Source organism: Ranitomeya imitator, chromosome 5 (assembly GCF_032444005.1).
Source record: "Ranitomeya imitator isolate aRanImi1 chromosome 5, aRanImi1.pri, whole genome shotgun sequence".
Classification (NCBI taxonomy): domain Eukaryota; kingdom Metazoa; phylum Chordata; class Amphibia; order Anura; family Dendrobatidae; genus Ranitomeya; species Ranitomeya imitator.
Window position 1 is genome coordinate 73804548 of NC_091286.1, and position 25319 is coordinate 73829866.

General features: G+C 44.0%; 1 protein-coding gene across 6 annotated transcripts in view; it reads right to left on the reverse strand.

The window, feature by feature from the left end:
- Window positions 1-18489, reverse strand: part of PLCB4 (phospholipase C beta 4) — a 400742-nt gene extending 382253 nt beyond the window's left edge. For 2 of the 6 annotated variants that reach the window (XM_069768811.1, XM_069768814.1), the window contains exon 1: window positions 18130-18471. The gene's annotated coding sequence lies outside the window, so the exon portion shown is untranslated. Of the gene's footprint in view, window positions 1-18129 lie in introns of all 6 variants that reach the window. The other 4 variants (XM_069768812.1, XM_069768808.1, XM_069768813.1 and 1 more) reach the window with 2 other exon arrangements.
- Window positions 18490-25319: the final 6830 nt, after the last annotated feature.

Consider the following 25319-nt stretch of genomic DNA (forward strand, 5'->3'; position numbering starts at 1 on the left):
TATATGCTCCCACCAGATCCACATTCTGGCTAAACTACCCAACCCCTTGTACGCTAGTTACATTGGTAGCTTTAGTGAATCGGACAGTATGAATTATCATTACACACTGCAAAAATGACTCCTGTACTTTAAAGATACCCTAAAAGCATACTAAGTGGCACACAGTTTTCTTTGTGGAATAGCTACATGTCACAAAAAAGTGAAATCTGCAGTGTAGTGCTATAACCTGGCTTAGGTAACAAATACACTACTTTTTACAAATCAGCAATGTTTCATTTTTAATGCCACTCTATAGCACTTTCTAGAATTACATTTTTTTTTTAAACTGAAGAATACAAAAAAAATAAGTATCAGAATTACCAAAATTTTCAGCAATTACTACAAGTTATTACTTATCCACAGGGCAGCATGTTGGCTCAGTGGTTAGCACTGTACTGTTGTTTTGCAGTCCCTTGTTCAAATCCCGCCAAGGACAATATTTGCAAGGTGTTTGTATGTTCTCCCCGTGTTTGTGTGGGTTTCCTCTAGGTTCTCTGGTTTTCTCCCACACCTCAAATACATACTTGTAGGGAATTCAGATTGTGAGCCCCAATAGGGACAGCGATGATGATATCTGTAAAGCGCTGCGGAATATGATAGCGCTATATAAGTGAGTAAAATATATAGGTGATATCTTATTGGTCAGTTGGGAGTCAGACTGATTGGACTCCCACCGATGGAGGAACGGGGAACTTTTCTGCCTCTTAGAACGGATCGGAAATGTCCATGCTCGACCACTGCTCCATTCCTCAGCACTGTAGAGAATTAATGCAGCAGCAATCAGTCATGCTCTCTGCTACTCTATTCTTTGTATATATTCTTCCCAGCAATATGCGCTCCTGAAGGATGACGATGGAACTCGATATTCTGATTCAAAGATGATTTTTATTTCAAACTAAAATACAACCGGTTTCGACTTTAGAGTCTTCCTCAGGAATAATGTCATGCATGAATATCGAGTTCCATCATCAGCCCTGTCAGGGATAAAAATGTCCCATTCCGCTGATCGTTGCGAGTCCATGCAGTCGGACCACCACCAATCAATAATTTATTACCTATGTGGTGGATAGGTGATAACTTATTTTCACTAGACAACTACTTTAAAAAAAAATGCTTATGATTTTGCAGCAGCACTCAGCACTTTTAGTGTTCTCAGGGAAAAAAAGGCTTTTGTGCATTAAAACGGTATTTTACACTTTTCGCTAAGTTTATCATTGTCCGTGATGTAGGCAAATCTACAAAGACAGTTATTCTTTCCTGACAATAGAAAGTACTAATGTGTCTAAAAATAAAAACACACAAGGTCTGCACTTGAGAATTTTTTAGAGCATGAAGAAAACAGTCACCTTTTCTGCAATCAAAATAGTAGGCGACCATTTAACTGCAGAAAGATTTGTGCAGAGATTATTTCTGTTCCGGTGGACAACTGAAACTGTGATCTAACACTTGGATAAGAGAGATATGTAGTAATAAGATACAGATCTTTCCTACACTTCCCACATCCGATCACTCGCCCGCTCATGTCACCTGCACCTCAAAAACATATCTACAGTTCGACCTTTTATTACGTTTGACTTGATAAACACTCTAAGAGTATGTGCCGACAATCGGCAAGAGAAATTGACATGCTGCGGTCTGGAGAGATGCGCCACATGACGGTATCCGCTGGTGAGCAGAGGGCATATCTGCACAGAAAGTGGGCATGGGATTTCTTGAAACCTGCCGCATTTGCTGATCGTGTGCGCATACCCTTACTGTAGCTCTTATTCATTTTCATCTGGACTATTGCAACTCTCTACTAATCGGTCTCCCTCTTACTAAACTCGCCCTTCTCAATCCACCATGAATGCAGAAGTCAGAATCGTATTCCTTTCCGACCGCTACACCGATTTCTCTACCATGTGCCAGTCATTGCATTGGTTGCCCATCCGATACAGAGTTCAATATAAACTTATCACTCTCACCCACGGTTCAACACCACCCTACATCTCCTCCCTCGTCTCAGACTACCACTCTACCTGTACCCTCCGTTCTGCTAATGACTTAAAACTAAAATTTTCAATAATCTTAATCTCCGATTCCCATATTCAAGACTTCTTGCTGCAACAAACTTCCCAGGACAATTTGATTAATTCCCAATACCCATGGTTTTAAGCGTGCCCTAAAAACGCACTTATTTAGACTATTTCCCCACCTCACTTATCTAAATATTCTTGTTTTGCCCATACATTTTTTTCAAACTTAGGACTAGTGATGAGCGAATATAGTCGTTACTCGAGATTTCCCGAGCACGCTTGGGTGACCTCTGAGTATTTTTTAGTACTCGAAGATTTAGTTTTTCTTGCCGCAGCTGAATGATTTACATCTGTTAGCCAGCATAAGTACAGTACATGTGGGGGTTGCCTGGTTGCTAGGGAATCCCCACAAGTAATCAAGCTGGCTAGGAGATGCAATTCATTCAGCTGCGGCGAAGAAAACTATATCTCTGAGAACTAAAAAAATACTCAGAGGTCACCCGAGCGTGCTCGGGAAATCTCAAGTAACGAGTATATTCGCTCATCACTACTTGGGACCCTCATAGCATCTGTTCACACACCCTCCATGCACTTAATAGCACTAAATGTGCCAATACTGTACACCTACTGGCTGGTGACCGGTTCATGCAGCATTATGTGCATACCCTATGTAGTATATTATGGCTGGACCGTACAATAGAAACACATTTTACCATTTACCTTTCATGTGCCCCCAATTTCCTCACAGATTGTAAGCTTGCGAGCAGGACCCTCAGGGTATGTTTCCACGTGGCGTACTTGCTGCGGACTGGACGCTGCGTACAGCCACAGCGTCCAATCCGCAGCGTCCAGATGTTACAGCATAGTGGATGGGATTATATGAAATCCCATCTCCACTATGAGTAGAAAAACACAGGTGGCAAACCTGCGTTTACGCACATGCGGCGTGTCTTTATAAACCGCAGAATGACTATATATCTTGCGGAGACGCCCAGTCTTTGTAAGATAAATAGCACAATTCTATCTATAGGATGTGTTGATTCTGCATGGTTCAATGAACACATGCGGAATCACCATGCGTACAAAAGCCGGCAGCGCTTTGGATGGAGCCGGGATCCGATGCGTTCCTGCTACGCCACGCGGAAACATAGCCTCATTACTCCTGGAAACTGAGTTATGTGTAATTCTGTAATGTCTTTTATTGTCTGTATAAGTCCCCTCTAAATTGTAAAGTGCTGCGGAATATATTGGTGCTATAGCAATAAAATTATTATTATTATTATTATTATTATTATTATTATTGTAATAATACAAGACATGCAATAATATTTCAGTCAAATAACATCTATAGTAAAATGGATGATGGAGGGAAAAGAAACGTCAATTGTAGAATCTTCAGTGGAAATGACAGAAGCATCTATATACATCCGGCATTCATCAAATAATACAAATATATATATATATATATATATATAAAACTTTTTGTTTCTCCAGCGATCAGTCCAATGGTAGAGTAAAATATACCTTTTATGTATCCATTAAAAAGTTCCAGATTTCTTCAGTTACAATATTGCGTACATTCAATCCCTTATGGATGACATGTTTCGGCACCACATGTGTCTTCCTCAAGGTCCAGTGGACATGTGTGGACTTGTCTCAATCAGTTTTTCTGTGCGAACTGTACCCACAGGTTGGATGTATTCCTGTTTCTTCAAAGCAGTAAGCTGGCTTTGCCAAAAACATATATATATATATATATACAATCAGTGGCGTAAGTTGAAACTCATGATGCGAAAGCTCCAACGGGTCCCCCAAACCAAAAGTTTTTATTCTTTAATAGCAATAGTCTTTTTCTATAGGCCAAAGGGACTTTTAGGGCCCCCTAGGCTCCAGGGCCCGGGTGCGATTGCAACCCCTGCACCTGTTGTAGTTGCACCCCTGTATATAATGTAGCACCATAATGTTCTATTATTTTATGTACATTGTATAGCTTTGTACTTTTTATTGCTTTACACCATTTATATTGTTCTATCTTTCCAATGAGCAACATAAACATCACAGAAAAGGATTTTTTACGCAAGTAAGGGTATGTGTCCACGATCAGGATGGCCGGCGGTATCGTCGGAGCGGCATAGCCGCTCTGCGGTAAGCCCCGCCCCCTTTCTGGGACGCGATGATGCCGGATGTGTTCACAGCACACATCCGGCATCATCGCTCCCCACCATAGCGCCCTGTGCTATATCTTGCGGCGACGCAGCGTCGCCGCAAGATATACGGACATGCTGCGATCTGAAAAGACGCGCAGCATGTCCGGAGTCGCAGGGCCGCCGCGTGCGTGTTACCACGCATAGTGGAGACGGGATTTCATTAAATCCCCTCCACTATGCTGTAACATCTGGACGCTGCGTGTTTGACGCTGCGGCTCTATGCAGCGTCAGACACGCAGCGTTTCCTGCACGCGGAAACAGACCCTAAAAAAAACGTGTATTGAACCCAGCATTTTTCCTGCCCCCACTCCTGTTTTTGGTGCAACCAAAAAAACGCTGCAAAAATGTAATGTGTGAACAAACCCTTAATTTTGAATAAGCCATATACTATAGTTCTGATTATTGTGGCATCACGTATCACAGAAAATCCATCAATTGAAAGAAACTAATTGAAAAACGGGATTAAAAAAAAAACCTTAAAAATATTCATATAAAAATAAAAATCAGCAAACCGTTGCCAGCTATCTGACGCAGAGGATTGCAACAAATGAAAACATTCTGCATAGACCATATGTATCCTTCTGGAAATATGTAAATGTAGGTAATAATTAGATTTTAATCAGCACAGTCATAAATTCTGTATGATCTGCCCTCGGAATAGAAAGCAGAGCTCCATACAATCATCAGTATGGCCTACAGGCGCGGATCCTGAATGGGATTATTCGGAAGGTAATTAAATCCTTACATGTAAAGTATTCAGGGTATTGCCGCTATCTGACCATATGAACCATGCTGGAAATGGAGAAAGTTTTGCATGTCTCCCTCAGTATAAAAAATTGTCTGATGTGTCGTTCTTTAAAGGGAGTGCGAAATTTTCAGCAAGTAATGCGTCATGCCGAATCCTGAAAGTAATGCAGGCTCAGTGTTCGGCTCCTCTTGCCAGTTCTACTGATCGACATTTATTTATATTATGATTTTTGTCCCTCTAAATTTCCAAATATTCCGCGTGCGGTCAAAAAAATCTAAAAATAATGTAATAAAACAGAATTTCCTTCTATTTGTACCTCTAGAAATTAGCTGCAGCCTTGCAGCAGGTGTTCAATTCTCCTGCAGCGCCACCCTCGGGTAGAAAAAGTATTACATGATGTCCATTCAAATAAATAATCAATGTAATACATGGAAAGAGAGTAGCTGCTCTCTTAGAGTTAATAATTGCTGTAAGCCCTAAATGGAGGGTTCCCCTCAGTTATCTAAGAACCTAACAGGGTATTTTAAATATTTTTCAATGAGAGAACCACTCTAAAGTGGATCTGCCACCTACATATGCTAACCTAAGAAATGGCAGCCAATGGTAGAGACAGGACTATTCTCCTATTAGCCACAGTACGGAAATATGAGCATCTGTTGGCTTATGGGAGAGAGCAATGCAGCAAACTTCTAGTATTCAAAAGGGGAGAATACCCCTGGCCCTACATAGTGGAGACTGATAGACTGCTGGAAATATTGACACAGAAGCCCATCAATTCTAAGTGGTGCAGAAGGAAGGAAAGAGCAGTTTGGGCTTAGAGAAGAAAGCAATGTATACAGCAGACTCACAGTATTCATGAGGGGAGAATCCCCTTGGCCCTACATAGTGGTGACTGATAGGCTGCTGGAAATATTGACACAGAAGCCCATCAATTCTAAGTGGGGCAGAAGGAAGGAGCGAGAGAGAGAGAGAGAGAGAGAGAGCAGCTTGGGCTTATAGAAGACAGCAATGCATACAGCAGACTCACAGTATTCATGAAGGGAGAATCCCCCTGACCTTCCTTACTGATGACTAATAGTCTGCTGGAAATATTGATACAGAAGCCCATCAATTCTAAGTGGCGCAGAAGGAAGGAGAGAGCAGGTTGGGCTTATAGGAGAACAGGCATGTCCCTGTAATTTGCTTCCTTTAATATTTAGGTGTCAAATTGACTTTGAAATGTTTTATGGCTGAAACTTTGCTATAATTGTATATAATTGTGTTAGGCAATCTTCTGTGACTTGGAGACTCAGCTCTTGTCTTAAAACTTTTTAATGTAACGTGCATAAATTGACAGCTAGGTGTTAACAGTCAGGAGGAGCAAGGGTCGGATTTCCCATAAACTTAATCTAGGCCAGGGCCTAAGTATGTGCAAAAGTGAAAAAGTTCTTGATAGAATTGCGAGAACAGTTTAATTTATATTAGGAAAAAGTTCTCAAAATTTCTGAAAAGAAAGTACTGTATATACTTGAGTATAAGCTGAGACTTTCTGCCTTTTTAGGCTGAAAGTGCCCCTCTCGGCTGATACTTGAGTGATTGTCCCAGGGGGTCAGGGGGGAAGGTGGAGCGATAGGAGTGGCGGCTGTCACATCATACTCACTCCGTCCTGGTGCGGTCTCTGCTTCTCCGATGGTCTCTGGCGCCGGCAGATTGTTTCTGTGTTCAGCAGTCACGTGGTACCGTTCCTTAAAGTAATGATTATGGACACGACTCCACTCATAGGTGTGGAGCGCATATTCATTACTGTAATGAGCAGTGCCACGTGACCGCTCAACACTGGAAGGAGCTGCAGGCCCCAGGATAAAGCAGGGAAGTGCAGAGACAGCGCCAGGAGGGTGAGTATAACGGGGGAGGGTGAGCCATGCAATATTCACCTGTCCCCGTTCCACCGCCAGGCTCTGTGTTCCGTGTCCTCTGGCTGTGACGTTCAGGTCAGGGGGCACTATGACATGTTTAGTGCGCGCCCTCTGCCTGAACAGTCACTGCAGAGACCCATAAGACACAGCAGCGCCCGGCATTGGAACAGGGACAAGTGAATATCGCAAGTGCTGGGAGCCTGAGCCAGCAGTGACTCCAGCACCTGGCCCCCCATAGCGCGCCGGTGTCCCCGCCTGCTCAGGACACCGACCCCTGGCCAGGTGAGTATGTCATTTTTCTTTTAATCGCAGCAGCAGCAGCATACGGGGCATATTATTCTATGGAGCATCTTATGGGGCCATCAACCTTTATGAAGCAGCATATGGGGCATATTATTATATGGAGCATCTTACGGGGCCATCAACCTTTATGGAGCAGCATATGGGGCATATTATTCTATGGAGCATCTTATGGGGCCATAATTAACCTTTTATGCAGCATTATATGGGGCATATTTTAATATGGGGCATCTTATTGGGCCATCATTAACCTTTGTGCAGCAATATATGGGGCATATTTTTTGTATGGAGCATCTTATGGGGCCCATCATGAACTTTATGGAGCATTATATGGGGTGTATTTTGTATGGAGCATCTTATGGGGCCCACCATGAACTGTATGGAGCATTATATGGGGCTTCTAATTCAATATGGATATTCAAAAACACTTAACCTACTGATCTCTCAATTAGTTTTACTTTTATTGGTACCTATTTTTATTTTTGAAATATACCAGTAGCTGCTGCATTTTCCACCCTAGGCTTATACTCAAGTCAATAAGTTTTCCCAGTTTTTTGTGGCAAAATTAGGGGTCTCAGCTTATACTCGGGTTGGCTTATACTCGAGTATATACAGTATATGATCGTGAGGAAAAGCGTTTGATTCTCAGGAAACACCAAACTGATGAGACATGTGATGGTGACTTTCGTTTTAGCGGGCGTGACAACTTTTGAATCAATACATTTCTACTCAACTTTTTAAGGTGGGGATGGGTTGCAGATTTACCGTATGTTCTTTTGCCTAGGAAACCTGACCCTTGGAGGATGGGTTTGGAGGGAGGGGGTGTCTGCAAAATCACACTATCCAATGAGTAGTGACTCTGCTGGGACATGCCCCTTTGACTCAGTGGTAAAACCCAGATGTTTATTTATTCATATAATTCAATAATAAATTACAGAGGAATGGCAAAATGTAGAATAAGGATATAAGAGGGTAATGATATGTTACTATATGTGAGACTGCCATGCTGTATAGAAACTTGTTCATGGCCTCTTCTAATTTTGACCCCCTCTGGTAATTCTGCCTTTTAATGATTGGAAACTGCTTTTAAATATATTTAATAAATAATTATTTTATGATTAGTGGATTTTCATTGCGCATTTTTATCCCTTTGGGCTAGCCCAAGGGATGTGGTTTAGTATTTTCAACAGGGCTATGGAGTTGGTAAGCCAAACCACCGACTACAACTCCGAATCCTCCAATCTCCATGACTCCCAACTCCGACTCTCCAGCACTGGTCACTACTGAGCATGTGCATAAAGTGCAGCACAGATTTATAGCCACTAGTGATGAGCGAGTGTACTCATTGCTCGAGTTTTCCATGCTCGGGTGGTCTCCGAGTATTTGTTAGTGTTCGGAGATTTTGTTTTCCTTGTCGCAGCAAGATGATTTGCGACTACTAGACAGCTTGATTACCTGTGGAGATTCCCTAGCAACCAGGCAACTCCCACATGTACTTAGGCTGGCTAGTAGGTGTAAATCATTCAGCTGAATCAACAAAAACGAAATCTCCGAATACTAACAAATACTCGGAGATCACCCGAGCAACGAGTATACTCGCTCATCACTAATAGCCACTAAAAGCCGAGATCCTTAGATCAGGAACAGAACAGACATGTTTAGAACATTTCATAACTTTCCCAAATTCTTGTGAAAACATTTACAGCACATCCTGCATTGTACTACTGTACCCAATTTCTTACATATTTTAGGAGTCGGAGTCGGTCCATTTTATACCGACTCCACTTCGACTCCACCAAAATGGACACCGACTCTGACTCCACAGCCCTGATTTTCAATAGGGTGCAATCCTATCTATGGTACATAGGTCAATATAAGGATTTTTGTTTGTAAAAATACTAACAGTGTGTAATATACACACTGTTACGATTGGGCTCTAATACCTGGTTTGAGCGGCCGCCATGTGAACGCAATTTGCATACTTGCGATCACATGATGACTAGATTCTCAACCACTTCTCTCAATAGAACATTGGGGATGAGAATCTAGCTGTCCCGGCTGTGACCGCAGGTATACAAGTAGCATATTTGAGATCAAGTCACTGATGCTCCATCCTGCTAGCAGAGCCGAACCCTAACAGTGTGTATAATAGGTGTTCGGCAAACTACACTGCTTGCTAAAAGTTTGCCCTGGGGTGGAAAACTCCTTTAACAATTTGCCAAACCGGAATGTTAAGGTTTTGATAAAATCATCCTTTACAATGGATACAGATAATTTAGAGGCTGCCTTTGTTCTGCATCTCTTCAATAATGACTCTACGATTATTATGAACACTATGAGAAATGCTAGAAGAACGCACAGCCATGAAGAATACTTTTTAGAAACGCTTTCTATGATGCATTGCCAGCAGAACGTGTTACACTCTGTATAAAGACGGTTTCTAAAGATCTGAAGGGAGAATCTGAGCCAGAGGAAAAATAATACCGTATACAGTCGCTACAATGAAGATGCTCCAACCGAAAGGAGAAATATATGATGTAGCAATAATCATTCTGATTAATTTCTTTTTTATTGTAATGGTTATTGCTAAACCTTTATCATTTATCAAAACTGATTATGCACTCATAAAAATCATCATAACAATACGTAAGTCAAGAGAATCGAACTCGTGCTAAAAATGGCAATATACGGTATGTATGATGACTGTACTGATGGAAATGGACATTAGCTGCTCAGAATGGTTGTAAAACCCAACAAATGTCAGTAATCTGAATAATTGCTACATGTAAACTTAGCCTATAGTGACAGCTCTCTAGATAGAGGGACTGCTGTTATATAACACAGATATGAACATACCACTTATTTCAGTGCAATATCATATGAACTATCTAGAAGTCACTTTAAGGGGTTTCCGCATTCAGTTACTAATGGGGTTCCTCAGGATGTTGCCCCTATTACAGTAATCCCTACAGCTAAAGGCCCCAATACACATTAGAACAACATGGGCAGACCCATGATTCTTTGATGATGGCCCAAAATATATCACAGACTATTTAGCCAATACTGGGTTTTTCAGTTAGTGCTGATGATCAGCTGAAAAAAAATCCAACTTGCTCAACCGTCATACAAACATCATAATCACTGATCCCATTGGGGGTCACAATCTAGGTTCCCTATCAGTATGTCTTTGGAGAGTAGGAGGAAACCGGAGAACTAGAAGGAAACCCATGGAAACATGGAGAGAACATACAAACTCCTTATTCCATACTAACTTCACATGTTGTCCTTGGTGGGATTTGAACCCAAGACCCCAGTGCAAAGAATATTCATTAGCTAATCATCTGTTGATACCAAGCCAACCATCATTTGTTATGGTTAAAATTGGCCATTTCGGTCAACTTCAATCTGATGTTTTTGGCTTTCTTAGGCCCAGGGAAGCCCAGTTTTGAGCTTCAGCCCTTTTTGATGATGGTCAGGGATTTCAATAAGGAAACTGTCCGTAGACTCCCCTACAGTTCTACACTTCATCTAGCTAATAAATATTCAGTACCACCGTGTGACCATAACAAAAATGACAACGGCAGGAAGATCATTGAAAGGAACAATCAAGCAAAACCGTCTCTCGTCAATATGAAAAAAATGCCCCTCTAAAAAAAATTAAAAAAACATAAAAGACTTCCCTTTAAAAAAAAAAAAACAATGAAACCTGGAATCACTGATGAACAATCTTTCAAAACCAGCTCGACAAGGAAAAATAGAAGAGTCTCATGAAAGATTACACCTCTATTAGAAACAAACCGAGCCGGCATGGAAAGTGCACCCTTCATTACATTTCCAGCAGGTTTAGCCTGGTATTAACTCATACAGCTCATTTCCAAAGTGAAAAGGCCTCTCTGGGAACTAAAGGGTTGAGAAAGAACGGAGAAAATCAGTCTCCCGTGCTGAATAATACAACAGCTTCCAATGAGGCTGATCATGTGGTTCTCGGGGAAGCCTTATATACCACCAGATATTAAAGTGCATATCATATCTTTATTATACTCGTCTCCAAAGCAAATGTTAAAACTGTTGCTACAATAGCTCCTGATTTATGGTGATTTAAGCTGGCAATCAAATGGACCATAATCCCACTATAATCTGAATTATTACATCCCCTGCCAGATACAATCACTATTCCTAATGGCGACCGTTCTGATTGCGAATAGCGGCTTCAACAACATCCACCATGGACGCCAGTATAGAGAACTAGAAAATACTGAGATGTTATAGCATTGATTGCCAATCTTTTTTAGGATTGGGGATCCCCTGCATAAATAGGAGGACCCCCACCCAACTTTAGGCAATGTATACCGAATTCTGGTTGTTTTTTGCTGATGGAGATGTCTTCCTTTATGTCAAGCATCATCAGATTAAAATATTTGTATTAGGAACTGTGGGGATAGGACACACAATTGGGTGACCCTATTTAAGGAAGAAATAAATTAAACAAAAAGTATTGCTCACCTAAGGAATGGTACGGTGCCCCTATAAACAGTTCCACCAGATGCTGTCTTGTAGTTGGTGAAGGTCCCCAGGTAAAAGCCCATAAATGGAATAAAAACACTTGTAAAATTAGGCTGCGCTTGTGGAAGAAGATGTCTTTCTGCAAGAAAATACGAAGAAGGTTCTTTTATTGGGACAGCGCATTTCAACGCCGGACTGGTGTAAAGTGAAAAGTAAAAAAACTATTAAAAAAAACTCAACAGCCCAGCGTTGAAACACCTTGTACCAATAAAAGAAAAAGATTAACCAGCTCACCCCAGCTAGGCGTCCCAGGAGGCACGGATCTGCATGGAACCACTTGAGGAAATGAAAAAAGATGATCCAGCTTCCAAAAATGTATTGCATTAAAAAATATTAATATAAAAGCTTTGCTAAAGAATGAAATGGATGTTCGAAATAGGTAGCTGTGTGTTTACACTCTTGATGGAATCTATTAATATCATTTAATCTAATAAATTTTTGAAAGCTTGGAAGCTGGACCAATACAAGCACCTTCTTGCAGCAAGACATCTTCCACCAGCGCAGCCTAATTTTACAAGTGTTTTCCTTCTACAGATTAAAATCGTGAGGCTATTCTTACTATGAAAGTAAAAACTCTTGGTCGTTCAGGGAATACTCAACAAAGATCCGACAAACATTCGGGTTCCTTAGGAGGTAACCACTGTGTTCATGTATTGATGGATCTCTCACAATTTGGTAAATGATTTATTATTCCAAAACACACACAATACCGTACATTATTCTAGCCTTGTCCTCTAGGTCAATATACCTCATGTATTTTACCATCGAGAAGGATAAATGTGTGACTTGATCTATTGTATCCTACTGCCTGAGGCGTCTCTTCAAGAGGAAAACTAGGACAATCCTATGACTCAACTCGTTTGTTAGGGACTTCAAAACGTCATCGATGAACCTTAGTTTTTTTTTATAGAAAGCTGTGTCTGTGTAAGAAACATTTACTGATGTTATATATCAGCAATACTCACTATAATATGTTCCACATTTCATAGTCTTGAAGGGGACCTGTCAAGCTTTCTTGACAAGTCTCTTTTAGCAAATATTTCTATTCTTTGTATTCTTCATTACATACCAATTTTGGGAGAATCTTTTCTAAAAATTCAGTTTTATGCTGTTCCTTCATTATTCCTCCTAGAAATTCATGAATAAATTAATAAGTGGACGTTATAGGGTTTGTGCCAACACAGTCTAACCATCCATCCAATCCATGCCTCCTGATGGTGTAAAGTCACAATCCACAGAGACAAAAGGAGTGGTAACACCACCAACTTTTTATATATTTATAGGAGGAATTACATAGGACAGCACAATATTTAGAATTGAGAGTCCTCAGTGGTTGATACCTTTTAATGGCCAACTGAAAAGATGGTAATAAATTGCAAGCTTTCGAGACTACATACGTCTCTTCATCAGGCAAAGACTAAAACAAGTCTTCATCAGTCTTTGCCTGATGAAGAGACGTATGTAGTCTCGAAATCTTGCAATTTATTACCATCTTTTCAGTTAGCCATTAAAAGGTATCAACCACTGAGGACTCTCAATTTTAAATATTTTTCTATCTACTGGCTAACACGGTACCAAGATATATTTCTTTCCTGTATAGGACAGCACAACATAGTTATGAAAAAAATGCTCCTATTTCACAGGAAATACAAGTATTTACTCATACAAACATGTTGTGAGAGCTTCCTATTTAAATATATATTTCTTGAACCCACAAAACGTCCTGATCAATCAATCTGCACAACTGGTCTTGTCTCAATTAATCTCCCATCCGGAGTTCAAATGAGAATAACAGGTTAGAAAAATTTCAAAAAGGAAAACCAAAAAATAATCTAGAACTAGTCGAGAAAGAAATCAAATTATTACTATATTCCATCAGATCATCTTTAAAGGGAATGATCAGTGAAAACAAACTGTCACTTATTCATAGCATAGGTGATAGTTTATTGATCGGTGGGGTCTGTTCGCTGGACCCACACATCATCAGAACAGGGCACTTTTATCCCCCGTATAATGGAGTGGCAGGGCACGATCATTACTTCATTCATTCCCTATGGGCCCAGTTTGGGATCTTACCTACTGCTCCATTTTTTAACAAGGATAAAAGTTCCCCATCGGAGATAATAAAAAAATCACTGTTCTGCCATTCGGTGCAGGTGTCAGTGGCCGGACCCCCACCCATCGGTAAGTAATTACAATACCTATCCTGTAGATAGGGGATAACTTGTTTTTGCTGGTTAATCTCTATAACTTCTGGTTATTATATGGACAGAGATTCCCCAGAATGTCCTGTCTTCTTAATGGTGGACTTCTTCATGACACACCCATGATCCATAGAAGAACATTAACTATACAAAAATATTGTAAATTCTAAAAACAAGTCTTTTACGTGTTCCTTTATTGCTTTTATAAATTTTTTTTTTCAATTCTGCCTCCAATAAACTACTTCTAAGGCTAGGTTCACACAACCGAATGTTCTCTCATCCGAGAGAATTGGGACAATTATGCTAATCACACTCTGATCACAGTGCCGTCCGATTTTCTCGGATTTGGTGAAGATGGGAAAAAAAAAGTCTCCATGTTCTCCATTCTGTCAGTCTGTGAAAATCGCACCGCACTCGGATGTCATTCGAGTGAAGTCCAATTTACCCCACGGACCCACTACCAAGCTTGATCCTATTTATGGAGGCAAATTGTGCATGCTGCGATTTTCTCTTCGATAGACTCGGTAAAAATCGGACATGTGCACGGCTCCATAGAATGTGCGATGTTTTGTTGGATCACACTCAGAGCGAAAATACGGTCGTCTACACGAACACTAACACAAACCGATCCCATCATAAAGCATGACGGTCTTCTATCACATCAACTGGCCTCGTATGTGACAATAAGTAAATCGCTATTTTACACATTTGCTCAGACCAGAATATTTGAAAGCCTCGAACAGAGATTGGAGGATGAGAACAGCCTCAAATATGGATGGGATTCAGCCATAAATATGCAACGGAGCAACCTCAAGACCTCAAAAGAAGTCTGAGAAACACTACTTATAGGGCGAAGACCAAAGAGACGGCATCAAAGATAATAATTATGGGCAGAAGTACTAAACTCTTCCGTATGAGGTCTTCTATTTAATGGTCTACCCTAATATCTAATCAAACTGTTAGGACCCAAAACTTTCCAAACTTTCTAACTAGTCTCATAATCACTAAAGTATCAATCCCGCAGTTAGTAAAATAAAAGCCGCTATTTATGTCATTGTCAGTTTTATCCTCTACTTAGCGTGACTTATTATTGACATTTATTAGTTGAATGTCTTCCAGGCCATATTTTTTCCTCGACTTCATTTTAAGTGACTGTTCTGTAAAATAACAAACTGACAATCAAGAGCTGAGAAAGACGCTTAGCAGGTACCATGTGGCACACTAAATACTGTGACTCATTCACCAGCCATGCACGGCAATAATAATAATGATGATGATGATAATGACAGGGATATCCCTGCCCAACGCAAATATTGAACTCCACGTCTCACTCCAGGAGAAGAACACTTGTCCTACAATGTCTCAGGATCCGCCTTCAAGGATTAAAGAGGCTCTTCGTAATATATGACATTATACATTAGTATTAGTTTATTATTTCTACATTTAGATATTATTTTATTACATATATTAATATATTAGTGTATATATATATATATATATATATATATATATATATATATATATATATATATATATATATATATATATATATATATATATATATACACACACACACACATTATTTTACTATATATAGAGTATTTATTATATATATTTATATATTAGCTTATACGGTATATATATATATGTGTGTTTATTATATATAAATTTTACTGAACACAGAGTACCCAGGCTAGTAGGCACATTTCAGGTACTGTATGCCCAAAATCCCATCACCCCATGCATTGGTTAAAGCAATCAATCCAATAAAAGCGTCCTTTCATTATTTCCACAATAGCCGGCGTGCAGGAACACCCTTTATGCCAGCCAAATCTTGCAAATTACATCTAATATCAACAAAAGTTAAGTCAGACCAATGATACAATACAAAACTGGCATGGATCATTAACTACTTGACAGCCGGGAAGCAGGCACCACGCACTGCATCTGATATGCAGCTGGTAATGTCAGCCAATAGGTTTAAAGCGGGCAACACATTTTTCCCGGCGCATTAGGGAAAGTGGTGCAGAGCAAAAGGGTGAAACTACTACAGCAATGGACACAGATATTATAATAGTGCAGGATGGCCAGCTAGGAGGTCCTGCGGGCAATCATCAGAGAAATGATGGCAGGTCTCTCACCCCAATACATGACAGCCAGGATGCCCCCATGTTATCGGCATAAAGGATATGATGTACCAGGGCCGGACTGGCCATCTGGCAATTCTGGAAAATGCCAGAAGGGCCTGTCTGGTTGTGGGCTGCCTTGTCTGCTATGTTGTTAGCAGAATCTGTGTTCTCAAGACACCCATACTGTTAAAAGTTGTGACGAAGCACAAAATCGCTGACTCCGTCACTTATCCCAGCAGGCCACAGGTATCATTAGAAATATTGGCCTTGTAGTAAATCTTGCTTTCTTCAATCCTGGGTAATATTAGTAATATATCAACATCTGGTGCTTGGGGGCGGGGACGGCATAGGGCCTGTGTGATTTTAAATGCCAGGGATGAATTTCAGTCCCAGTCCGTACCTGTAATGTACCCATCTGCCACCCCATGGCATGACTGGCACCCATGTCACTTACCATACAGGGATGGTGGTCTCACTACTGCAAGGCATCCTGCAGAAATGCAGAGGAGAGAGACCTGGCACTACTTGTGTTATCACAGGATGAGGTGCCCTTCTGCTGCCCCATTGCACAGCTGGTACACCCTGCACTGAACACACTGGGGGTCTGTGAATAAGGCTGCATGTGCATGTATCCTGCAGATATCGGGGGCAGGGAGCCTGTGCTGGAGCTAGGCAGCTGTCAGTAGGACTGGTCTGCTACTATAGGGTGGTCTGCCCATCTGCTGCCCCATGGCATGGCTGGTACACCCTGCACTCACCACACTGGGGGTCTGTGTATAAGGCTGCATGTATCCTGCAGATACCGGGGCAGGGAGCCTGTGCTGGAGCTGGGCAGCTGTCAGTAGGACTGGTCTGCTGCTATAGGGTGGTCTGCCCATCTGCTGCCCCATGGCATGGCTGGTACTCCCTGCACTCACCACACTGGGGGTCTGTGTATAAGGCTGCATGTATCCTGCAGATACCGGGGCAGGGAGTCTGTGCTGGAGCTGGGCAGCTGTCAGTAGGACTGGTCTGCTGCTATAGGGTGGTCTGCCCATCTGCTGCCCCATGGCACGGCTGGTACTCCCTGCACTCACCACACTGGGGGTCTGTGTATAAGGCTGCATGTATCCTGCAGATACCGGGGCAGGGAGCCTGTGCTGGAGCTGGGCAGCTGTCAGTAGGACTGGTCTGCTGCTATAGGGTGGTCTGCCCATCTGCTGCCCCATGGCACGGCTGGTACTCCCTGCACTCACCACACTGGGGGTCTGTGTATAAGGCTGCATGTATCCTGCAGATACCGGGGCAGGGAGTCTGTGCTGGAGCTGGGCAGCTGTCAGTAGGACTGGTCTGCAGCTATAGGGTGGTCTGCCCATCTGCTGCCCCATGGCACGGCTGGTACTCCCTGCACTCACCACACTGGGGGTCTGTGTATAAGGCTGCATGTATCCTGCAGATACCGGGGCAGGGAGTCTGTGCTGGAGCTGGGCAGCTGTCAGTAGGACTGGTCTGCTGCTATAGGGTGGTCTGCCCATCTGCTGCCCCATGGCACGGCTGGTACACCCTGCACTCACCACACTGGGGGTCTGTGTATAAGGCTGCATGTATCCTGCAGATACCGGGGCAGGGAGTCTGTGCTGGAGCTGGGCAGCTGTCAGTAGGACTGGTCTGCAGCTATAGGGTGGTCTGCCCATCTGCTGCCCCATGGCATGGCTGGTACACCCTGCACTCACCACACTGGGGGTCTGTGTATAAGGCTGCATGTATCCTGCAGATACCGGGGCAGGGAGCCTGTGCTGGAGCTGGGCAGCTGTCAGTAGGACTGGTCTGCTGCTATAGGGTGGTCTGCCCATCTGCTGCCCCATGGCACGGCTGGTACACCCTGCACTCACCACACTGGGGGTCTGTGTATAAGGCTGCATGTATCCTGCAGATACCGGGGCAGGGAGCCTGTGCTGGAGCTGGGCAGCTGTCAGTAGGACTGGTCTGCAGCTATAGGGTGGTCTGCCCATCTGCTGCCCCATGGCACGGCTGGCACAAGGAAACTCACCACACAGGAGCTCTAGGTAAGTGTGCATGGGCAAGATGTCCCGCAGAGATGCACAGAACAGCCGGTGCCGGAGGCGGTCAGGACCGTGCAATTGTCTCCTCTGCCATCAGCTGCTGCAGATGTCACCAAACCATGCCGAGAGCCCCCCACCCCGGCGGCTGCTAACCTCCTGTATCTGCGGCGACTGCTCCCTGCGCACAGCCGGCGCCCCCTTTATATGCTCCTCTCCTTCTTCTAATTAGCACTTGCCGGGTCCGGGAGAGAGAAGCCGAGACGGCAGTCAGTCCCTGGAGGGGCGGGTGCGCGCGGCTCGTCCTGCTCCTGGAGTCCAGCCCCGACACCTCCTCCCGGGGCGCGCACACTGCGAGAGGGCCGGGAGCGCGCACCCTGCGAGAGGGCCGGGAGCGCGCACCCTGCGAGAGGGCCGGGAGCGCGCACCCTGCGAGAGGGCCGGGAGCGCGCACCCTGCGAGAGGGCCGGGAGCGCGCACACTGCTCTGCCGCTGCTGAGGGTGCCGGGAGCGCGCTGCTTCTTATGTGCGCAGAGCTCTCCTGCTGTCCCCCAGCTTCTCTCCTGCGGCTTCTGTCACTGTACAGAATGGGCTGCACCCCCTATTTCCCTGGGACAGTTTGGCACAGAATGTCAGCTACATGCAGTGTATACTTCCATATATCCTATATGTGACGCCCAGGAGACCGGGATACCCAGCACCGGACCAATGGAGTCTGTCTCTTGAGGGGGATGTCACGGGTGGCTTGACCCGTTGCTGTGGCCTCAGGCAATGCACAGTGTAAGGGGTATCGTGAGGGAACAGGCACTTACTTGATCAGCAGCAGGTTCTCCCAGCGGTGATGATCCCAATCCTGGATAGATGGCTATTGTCCAAATGAAAGACTGAGGCACTGAAACGTTTAACCAGTTTACTTTAACATAGAGGGATTTACAACCAGTCCTGTCACCGGAGTCTGTATGGGAACTCTGAGTTACTTTGACCCTGCCGGGGTCTTCGCCTCTTATTGTGCGCAATTTCTGTGTGGCCCTGCTGCTGTATGTGAACTGGCTGCCGGCCCAATCTGTCCCCTCCGGGTCCTGGTTCGACGGGCAACCCGAGTCCTTTTATCGGTTTACCCCCTCTGGGAGTACCGCTGAACTCTGTGTCTGTTGCTGCGTCCGACCCTAGTGAAGCTGATATCACCTCACGTTTTTCCGGTTGCTGTATTATATATAATGAATACAGCCACGGATCCGGTATCCATCTTTGTGCCTGTTCTGGGTAGTGATTAATGCTACCCGGTTCTCACAATGTCCTTTTTCTCTATCCCTCTTCTCCTCAGGCCGGTGATTTAGGCCTGGAAACCGTCATAGGGCTGTTAGAGATTCAGCTGTATGACCTCTCACTTTCAGCTCCTTAGCCCAACTGCCCTTTCTTCTCTCAGACCAGAATGGATCAAGGGAAGTCTCTGGAGCTCCCCCTTCTGGCCGGAGGTGGTAGTGCAGTCTTGCTATTTTAGTATTTGTACTTACTGTCAGTAACTATTTTTGTGGCAAATACCCCTAGGGGTGCCACATTCCCCCTTAGTTAAGAACAGTACTCCGGGACTGTGGGACAATAACATTTTGAAATAACAATTAATATGTACAGAGTCTTAAAAATGAAAAGTTACAAAAACCACTCAAGGAAACAAAAATAGAGTTCTGTAAAAAAGTCACTTCAAATAGCGTCCATTAATACAGTTCTATCCTTGAAGGTATTAGGAAAGGCACTGTACTTAGTGTCCAGGAATTTAGTTCCATTTTTCCAACGGAGTTATCAATATAAAGTCTAAAGAAAGTTCAAAAAGAGCAAAAAGCAAAGTTCAAAAAGCAGTCTTTCCGGAGCTTTGATTTAGTGCCTCCGGGCTGATAAAAAGTTCAAGAATATGCAATAAGTTCATACAGACAAGTCTCTGTAGGCACTGGGCTTAAACGTTGCAGACTGATAACAATGACTATACTACATTTTCTGTTTAACTATATACGGCATAACATATATACAATTCACATTATGAGCTTTATAGTTGGTAATCTGCATACCTGGCCGGTAATTGACCCTGGGTACTACGCTGTGATCTACGTAATAGCGGTGTCTCTTCATGTGGTGTACTACTGTCTACTGCGGATATAGTATCTGCCCGCTCTGCTAAAGATAATTCCACGACTATGGAGTTGGCAAGTCCACCGTGAATGGGATTACTCTGACCAGGAATCTGTTCTTCCTGGCCTGGAACCTCCTGTAGTACGGGGTCAGCCTCTTCCTGTCTTGGGACTTCTGGTATTGGGTTCGGTGTTGGGTAAAAGGCCACCATGGGAACCACTACTGCACCATGGTATGTTAGTAGGGTTTTGGGAAAGTCTCCTATACAGGTGTGATACACTTCCTCTTCTTTTTCCTTTACTGGTTGAACCTGTATGGGTTGAATAACTTCTGGTTCTGGCTGGACAACGTCTGGCTCTTTCAATGCTTCCGGACACAATTTAAGATTGTCTCTTGACACTAGTACAGATGTTAAGCCTCCGTTTTTGCTAATGAGACACATTTTAGGATTATCCACTCTTGTTGGTAAAACTGTGTAGGGTACGGCTTCCCACTGATTGTCCAGTTTATTGGTTCGACTATTTCTCTTGAGCACTTGGTCACCCGGTCTTAATGGGGTCGCTAGAGCATTCTGGTTGAAAGTTCGCTCTTGTCTTTCTCTAGTTTGCTGAAGGCTTCTTTCCACACTCTCTTGCACTTGGCGATACTGCTTTTGCCGTATGATATCCCAATTGGAGTCTTGAACTTCTGCGTCTGGTTTCAGAATTCCCATTTCTAGATCGATTGGTAATTGGCCGGGTCTTGCACGCATAAGGTAAGCTGGGGTGCAGTTGGTGGAGCTCACCGGGACATGATTATACAGATCCACCAAGTCAGGCAATTTCTCTGGCCATTGATTCCTTTCTGTCTCAGGTAAAGTCTTTAGTAGGTCTATTACAATATGGTTCATCTTCTCGCATAAGCCGTTTGTTTGTGGATGATAGGCCGTCGTCCGGATCTTTTTGCAACCATACATATTACAGAATTCTCTGAAGATCTCTGATTCAAAGGCTGTACCTTGGTCGGTGAGAACCTGTTCCGGATATCCATGGGGTCTACAAAAGTACGTTTGGAACGCTTTGGCTGCTGTTTTTGCTGTCAGATCTTTTACGGGTACTACTACCAAGAAACGTGAATAATGGTCCACGATGGTCAAGGCATAGACATAGCCGGACCGGCTTGGTGTCAACTTCACGTGGTCCATGGCTACAAGTTCAAGTGGTTGTTTGGTGATTATGGGCTGCAGTGGTGCTCTTTGGTTCTTTTGATCGTTTCTTCTGAGGTTGCACGGGCCACAATTTCTGCACCACTGTTCGATTGATTTTCTCATCCCGACCCAATAAAATCTTTCTCTTAGAAGTACTTCTAACTTTTTCCAACCGAAGTGACCAGCACCATTATGGTAAGCTTCGAGGACCATCTTCACATCTTGTTTAGGCACAATAATCTGCCAAACCAATTCATGTGTTTTCGGATTGGTGTATCTTCTACAGAGCTTCCCTTGATACAGGAACATTTTGCCTCTCTCTTTCCAGAGTTGATGCGTCTCTTCTGGGGCATCCTCATCGGGATATGCACTTTGCTCAGTCAACAGTTCCTTCACCAACTTCACAGCCGGATTGCTGTCTTGGGTGTCAGCCCATCTATGGTGTGCTAACGGATTAAAATTCACCTCTTGTTGTTTCTGATAGGTACTTGACTGATGATGTTTTGCCTTGGGACGATGGAAGGCTGGTAGTTCAATTTCTTCAAGCTCCCCCGTTTCCTCTTCTACATCTCTCAAGTGTGGCATCCGGGATAGGGCATCGGCATTTCCATTCTTGCGACCTGCTCGATACTTGATTATGAAGTTGTAATTAGATAACCGGGCTATCCATCGCTGTTCTAACGCACCTAATTTGGCTGTGTCCAGGTGGGTCAACGGATTGTTGTCAGTATAGACAATAAATTCTGCAGCGGCCAGATAGTGTTTGAAACGCTCCGTCACAGCCCAAACTACTGCCAGTAGTTCCAATTTGAAGGAGCTGTAATTTTCTGAATTTCTTTCAGTAGGCCGGAGCTTTCTACTTGCAAAGGCGATGACTTTCTCCCGACCTTCTTGCTTTTGTGACAGCACCGCTCCTAGTCCCACATTACTGGCATCGGTGTAGAGGATGAAAGGTTGATGGTAATCTGGGTATGCCAGAACCTCTTCTCCAGTTAGTGCCTTCTTTAGTTGTTCAAAGGAGTCTTCCCTTTCGTCGTTCCACTGAAAAGGAGGGTTTCGGTTTGAAGGTTTCTTCTTCTGCCCTACCAAGGTGTCTTGCAAGGGTGCTGCCAACTTGGTAAATCCTTTTATAAATCTGCGATAGTAACCCACCAATCCCAGGAATTGTCTCACTTCTTTTGCGCTGGTAGGTCTTGGCCAATCCCTTATGGCGCTTATTTTCTCGGGATCTGGTGCTACTCCCTCCGAGCTCACGATGTGTCCCAGGTACTGTACCTTTGGCTTGAGAAGGTGACATTTGGATGGCTTGACTTTCATGCCATACCTGGATAAGGCTTCGAACACTTCTGCCAGGTCTATTAAGTGTTGTTCGTAAGTCTTTGAGTAGACGATCACATCATCTAGGTACAGGAGGACGGTCTCGAAGTTCTTGTGTCCGAGGCAGCATTCCATCAGCCGCTGGAAGGTACCGGATGCGTTGCAGAGTCCGAACGGCATGCGATTAAATTCACATAGACCCATTGGTGTGGTGAATGCCGTCTTTTCCTTATCTCTCTCAGCCACAGGGACTTGCCAATACCCGCTTGTTAAGTCTAAGGTGGAAAAATAATTAGCAGATTTGAAAGCAGTTAAGGACTCTTCTATCCTAGGCAAGGGGTAGGCGTCTTTATGGGTGATGTTATTAATCTTCCGGTAGTCTACGCACATTCTCATGGTTCCGTCCTTTTTTTTGACAATCACTAGAGGGGCCGCCCAGGGGCTACAGCTGTCTCTTATTACCCCGGCCTGTTTCATTTCCCTCAGCATATCTTTTGCACATTGATAGTGAGCGGGCGGTATGGGTCTATATCTTTCTTTTATTGGGGGATGGTCACCTGTGGGGATTGTGTGTTCTACCCCTTCTATCCGTCCGAAGTCCAATGGGTGTTTACTGAAGACTTGTTCATATTCCGTCACTAGCCTATACACCCCTTGTTTTTGATGGGTAGGTGTTGAATTTATGCCCACGTGTAGCTGTTGGCACCAATCCTCCATTTCTCCATCTGAGCCATTGCCTTCCACCTGACAGGTTGGTTCTAAGGGCTCAATGGTTGTGATGGCATTGTTGTCAACAGTATATAGCTTTGCCATTGTAGCATACCTTGGCAAAGTGACCTCTTCCTCTCCACAGTTCAAAAGTCGTACCGGCACTCGTCCCCGGTGTACCTCGACTATCCCTCGTGCTGTGAGTATAGTGGGCCTGCTGTCAGTGTACACTGGTTCTATTAAGGCTTGATAATCTCGTCCCTTAGTACCAATGGCTGCTCTACACCATACCAGCATTTCTGTTTTTGGTGGGATTACAATAGACGTTGGATCACTTACCCTCACACTGCCGATTTCTCCACCTGCAACTTCTACCTGTTGCCTTAACATCAATACTTTTATTTCCCTCCGGAGAACTCTCTGCTGGCAGGATTGGGCAGTTTCAGCAATTTGCTGTAAGACAGAAATGACTTCGGAAAAGCAGTTCTCTAACACATTCATTCCTATCAATACAGTTGGTTCACAGTTCCGCCGGTCAACATCAACAACAATTATACCCTGTTTCTTCAGTTCTACTTTACCAATCTTTATGGTCATCTCCCTGAATCCTAGTTTCGGTACCAACTTACCATTACTGGCCCATATATCTAGTTCAACATCAGAGGGCCCTTTATCAATATCTGCATCAGCCCAGTACCTCTTATAAAGGATATACGGTATAGATGAAATCTGGGAACCTGTGTCCAGCAAAGCGTTGAGGGGAATTCCGTCCAGCACGATAGGGATAATGGGTCGTCCTCCGATGTACCTGTCGTGCCAGGGTGTTGGGCCTTGAAAGTTCATTCCTGCGAAGCGGCCCGCATTCCCAGGGGATTCCCGTTTAAATCACAATCTCGTGCAAAGTGGCCCGGCTGCTGGCAACGGCGGCAAATGGGCTGTCCATCCGGTTGGTAGCGGTCGCGGGGTCGTCCTCTCCATGTCGGGTATCTCCGGGGTCTCATCCATGGAACATCCTCTCTACAGTTTGCCAACTCCATCTTGTGTCCTCTCATCTCCTGCATGGTTTTAGCCATTGAAGCAACAACATCAGCTAAAGAGTCAAGCTTTTGTTGAAGAGCCTCATTAGTACTGGGCCCCAGGGGCTTAGCAATGGCCCCAGACATAGCTGATGTCACTGGCACTCCCTGTTGTTGAGGTGCCTCTGCCATGGGTTGCGCAGGATCCTGATCCCGAGGTGCCTCTGCCAGCTGGAGACGTATAGCGCTCTCCTTTAATTGGGCAAATGTCAATTCAAGGTTCTTAAAAACAAGCATGCTCACATGCCCCCGGTGAGAAGGGGTGTAGAGTCCCTCAATAAATTGATCTCTTAGCAGTTTATCCGCTCCGGTGTTAAAAATGGGTTCAGCCAGTGTAAGTGATTTAAGGGCTTCCTGCAGGTTTAAGGCAAAGTCTCTCACGCCCTCATTAGCTTTTTGTTTGCAATTAAAGAATCGAAATTTTAGCTTTGCTGCTGGCCGTGGTTTCAAATGTAGCTTTTAATCCAGCAAATATGCGTTCAACAGTGCCTTTTAGATCAGCTGCCCAAGCTGTGACTTCTCGCTTAGCATGGCCACTTAACTGCATCATCAGGAGACTAACACGCTGAACTTCACCCACAGGGAACATGTCAAAATGGGCCAGCATCTTTTCTCTGAAATCGTCAAGGGTATTAGGCTCACCTTCATACATTGGAAGCCATGGGCCACCCGGGGTATATGGCATCAGCACCGGCATGATGGGCGCCACTCCTTGCACCGCTGCGCTGCCGGACTCTCTATTGACACTCTGTCTTTTAGCTGCATTAGC